At 36.4% G+C, this 5,000-nt stretch overlaps 1 protein-coding gene across 2 annotated transcripts in view; it reads left to right on the top strand.

Moving 5' to 3' along the window:
- nup54 (nucleoporin 54) overlaps positions 1-5,000 on the top strand; it is a 35,859-nt gene that overhangs the window by 12,636 nt on the left and 18,223 nt on the right. The gene's annotated exons all lie outside the window — the stretch shown is intronic.

Genomic DNA, 5,000 nt, shown 5'->3' on the forward strand with positions numbered 1-5,000 from the left:
CTTGTGCGCATGAGTGAGCGTCTGTTGAGTGAGCGTCTGTTGAGTGAGCGAGCGTGGAGAACGTGTGGTGAGTTTGAATGAGTTTTCTGCCCGCTGTGGCCTTTTTTTCTTAGTTGAATATCGTTATTTTTTGACGTTTAATCTGTATTGAGTAGATAAAACAATATAGTTTTTTTTTCTGGCCGTTGATTATCAGTATATCACCGAGGGCATGGCGGCCCAAGGTGTTGACTCACTTGATTCATTAACACGGCGTCACGGGGTTAAAGTGACGGCCGCAGCAAGTGTGGAAGATTGTGTCTTAGCTATCGGTGAGATTGTTGGACATAAGAGTATTTTAGCAGCGTCAAGAATGAGCAATGCGGTTGTTTGTTTTTTGAACACTGTTGAAAAGGCCAATAATGTTGTTGAAAGAGGAGTTGTAATTCGTGGTCTTTTTACACCTGTGCTTTCTCTTTCAACACCTGCGAGGAAAGTTATTTTGTCTAATATTCCACCTTTTATCAAAGATGAAGCTTTGGTTAAAGAATTGTCACGTTTCGGGAAGCTAGTTGCTCCTGTGAAAAAGATCGCGATCGGGAGTAAATCGGACTTAATCAAACATGTGGTGTCTTTTAGGAGATTCACTTATATGATTTTGAGTGAGAACAGAACTGAACTGAATTTAAATCTGAAATTCAGAGTTGATGATTTTGACTATACTGTCTATGTATCCACTGACACTACAATGAAGTGTTTTGGATGTGGAAAAACGGGGCATTTGGCTCGTGCTTGTCCCGAAAATACACGTACAAGGCAGGACATGATAGATGAGAGTGTGGTGCAAGATGTGGAAAGTGTTGCTGGAACATCTGTGTCAGTACCTGTGATTTCAGTAAACCTACCTGTAAACTCAGCAACTGTGAATTCAGCACAGTGTGTCAAAGACACAATTAACAAAGTTGCCTGTGAACAAACAGTTGAAACTGTTGTTAAAACTATGATGGTAGTGAAAGATTCGGATTTGACTGATAAGGGTCAGGCACAGTCAAATGTAAGCTTGCTTCAAGAAGCTAATGTGATTTTTGAAGAATTGATGGACACACAAAGCAGTTCAACGAATTGTTTATCTGATATAGAGTCTGTATCAGACAGTGTAAATATGTGTGAAGACATAGATCAAGCTGTCTTTAAAACTCCTCTAAAAAGGAGAAACAACGATAAAGAAAGAGTTTCAAAACAAGCAAGAAAAGATCAGAAAAATGATACAGATAATATTGAAAGTGAAAGTGAATTGTCTGATTCTAGTGCTTCAAGTTGTTCACAAAGCGAGTGGATATGTAATGATTACAGTGCTGAAGAAATTAAGAAGTTTTTAAAAGTAACAAAAAATCAGAGAGGAGTACAGGTTGCTGATTTTTTCCCAGACCTGAAACGGTTTGCAGAAAGTACTAAGAATCTGATGAGTGAAGGTTCCTTTCTGGATAAAGAAGTATATCGACTGAAAAAATTTGTTACAAAAATCCAAAACCAGCTGAATAATGATGATAAAGTGGCATAGATCCTTTGCCTTGAGTGGCTGTGTGTTTCTGTATAGATTATTTTTTGTAAGTTTCTTTTTTTCTTTACACATGGCAGATATCCGTATAGCATCTTTAAATGTGAACGGAGCCAGAGATGATGTAAAGAGAATGCAAGTGCATGAAACAATAAGGCAGAAACAACTTGATGTTCTTTTTTTACAAGAAACACACAGTGATGATAGAAATGCTACAGACTGGATAAAAGAATGGAATGGTCATATATTTCTAAGTCATAAAACTTCACGTAGTGGAGGAGTTGCCATCATGTTTGCAAAGAAGTTTACTCCATGCTCTTTTAAGATAGAAGAAATAGTGAAGGGGAGACTTTTAAAAATTCAAGCTTTTTTTGAAAAATATGTTTTGGTTTTTATTTGTGTGTATGCTCCCACTTTTCCAATAGAGAGAGTTGCTTTTTTAGATATTCTATGCTCAACATTAGATAAATGTAATAGCGAAGAGTATTTATTTCTTGGTGGTGATTTTAATTGTGTTGAACAAAATATTGATCGTAATCATATAGAGCCACATATGCCTTCTCGTAAGCGGCTTTGTGAAATAATAGAAAGAAACGATCTATGTGATGTCTGGAGAAGCATAAACGGAGATTTACGGCAATATACATGGGCTCATGCACACGAAAATCTATTGTCTTTAGCAAGACTAGATAGATTTTACAGTTTTAAACACCATCACAGTGTTTTTAAGAGCTGTATAATAAATCCGGTTGGTTTTTCAGACCACAGTTTAGTTATTTGCAGTGTTTTCTTCAATTCTGTCTCACCAAGGAGTGCGTATTGGCATTTTAACACTGCTTTGATAAATGATGCCTTTTTTAAACTTTTGAGACTTTTGATTTTTTTTGGAAAAATTTTAAAAATGAAAAAGTTTCTTTTTCTTCTCTGCAGAGTTGGTGGGATTTTGGCAAGACTCAAATCAAGGTTTTTTGTCAACAGTATACTCAAAATATCACAAAGGAGACCGCTAAGTCAATAAGAGTTTTAGAAGCTGAAATTCTTAATCTTCAAGATATGGCACAATTAAGTGAAAATCAAGCGTATGTCGATTCTCTTTTTTTAAAGAAGACTGCTTTATCTGACCTACAAGAGATGAAGGCACAGGGGGCGCTGGTCAGATCGCGTTTTAAAACCATAGAACAGATGGATGTACCATCGAAATATTTCTTTGGTTTAGAAAAAAAGAATGGCCAGAAACGTTTTATTCATTCATTACTTTCTGAGTCTGGATCTTTGTTGTCAGACTCTAAGGAAATAAGAGAAAGAGCAGTTTGTTTTTATGAAAAACTTTACAAGTCTGATTATAAAGAAGATAAAGACTTAGAGAAGGCTTTTTTTGGACAATTACCAAAAATGTCAAAAAAAGCAAATATAGCACTTTCAAAGCCTATTGGCCTGGAAGAATTGTTTAAAGCTCTTCAAAGTATGGACAATGGTAAAGTTCCTGGATTAGATGGAATCCCGATTGAGTTTTACAAAAGTTTTTGGTCTGTTATAGGAGAAGATTTGTTATTAGTTCTTAATGACAGTTTAACAAAAGGACAATTGCCAATAAGTTGTAGAAGAGCGGTCTTGACCCTTTTGCCTAAGAAAGGTAATTTAAGTGATATAAAAAATTGGAGACCCGTGTCCTTATTGTGTTGTGATTATAAACTGTTATCTAAAGTACTAGCTACCCGTTTGGGTGAGTTTTTAGATGAAGTCATTCATCCTGACCAGTCATATTGTGTGCCTGGTAGGTCAATTTTTGACAACATTCATTTAATCAGAGATTTGTTTGATGTAACTAAAATGTTTGGTCTTGACATAGGCTTGATTTCCTTAGATCAAGAAAAAGCGTTTGATCGCGTCGAACACAACTATTTGTGGAAGACGCTTCAGGCTTTTGGTTTTAACTCAGATTTTTTATCTTATGTTAAGATCCTATATTGTGATATTGAGAGTATTCTGAAGATTAATGGTGGCTTATGTGCTCCTTTCAAAGTGGGTCGAGGAGTACGACAAGGCTGTTCACTCTCAGGGTTATTATACACCCTTGCAATAGAACCACTTTTAAGTGTTTTAAGGAGAGTTCTAGAAGGAGTGTCTCTACAGAATTGTAAGATTCCTCTGTGTCTGTCTGCATATGCAGATGATGTAGTGGTGATGATTAATAAACAAAGTGATGTTGATGTATTACTTGAGACACTAAAAAATTTTGGATCAATTTCATCTGCAAGAATTAATTGGAATAAAAGTGAGGCAGTTTTGATGGGAGAGTGGAAATGTAGAGCACTACCAAATCTTCCAGGAGGTCTATGCTGGACAAGAGATGGTTTGAGATACTTGGGAGTTTTTTTAGGAAATGAGACAGTATCTCAAAAAAACTGGATCGGAACTGTTGAAAAGCTTAAGAGCCGACTTGAAAAATGGAAATGGCTTGTACCAAATTTATCATACAGAGGACGTACTTTGGTGATTAATAATTTGGTGGCTTCCTCTTTGTGGCACCGGATGGCCTGCATTGACCCACCAGCTTATTTACTTGCAAAGATCCAGTCTGTTTTATTGGACTTTTTTTGGGACAAGTTACACTGGATACCGCACAATATCTTGTATGTAAAAAAAGAAGAAGGGGGTCAAGGACTCATACATGTACAAAGCAGGACTGCGGCCTTTCGGCTACAATTCATACAACGCTTGCTTACCAGCTCAGAGAACATGGCCTGGAAGTCAGTGGCCTGTGTTATACTTCAGTCCGTTGATGAACTCTGTTTAAGCGAAAATTTATTTTTGATGGATCCAAAGAGAATCAGAACAACGGAGCTTCCTGTTTTTTATAGAAATCTGTTTAAAGTTTGGGACCTTTTTAAAGTGAAAAGAACTGAGACAGATTCTCTTTTTTGGTTACTCGAAGAACCCATGATTTATGGTGCTCGTCTGGATATCTCACATGCATGTGGATTATCAAATGGTGCTCTTATTAAATCCAAAATTGTAACACTGGGGCGTTTAATTAATGTGACTGGTCCCTGTTTTAAAAATGTGGAAAATGTGGCTGCCTTATTAGGTATTAAATCAGTTCGAATTGTTGAAAGATTTCTTCAGAATTTACAGTCTGTATTTACAGCGAAAGAGTTGAACATGCTTGGAAACTGTTTTGCTAAGAAACTTCTGCCTAGCGATAAAGATGCTTTTCCAAAGTGTTTTTTGTCCCCAAATATAGGGGAAAATTCTGGAGTTTTTTTGGAAAATGTATCCGATATGGATTTATATAAAGTTGGGGGAAAAGTTTTTTACAATGCTTGTGTAAAAGTTTTCAACAAAAAAGGGTTGCATGAAAGAGTTGATTCACCTTGGCGCACTATTCTTGAAGTTGATGAAAATGTAAAACCAGAGTGGAGGGCACTTTATAAGCCACCATTAACAAAAAGAATTGGAGATT

Source organism: Rutilus rutilus (assembly GCF_951802725.1).
Source record: "Rutilus rutilus genome assembly, chromosome: 18".
In the NCBI taxonomy this organism is placed as follows: domain Eukaryota; kingdom Metazoa; phylum Chordata; class Actinopteri; order Cypriniformes; family Leuciscidae; genus Rutilus; species Rutilus rutilus.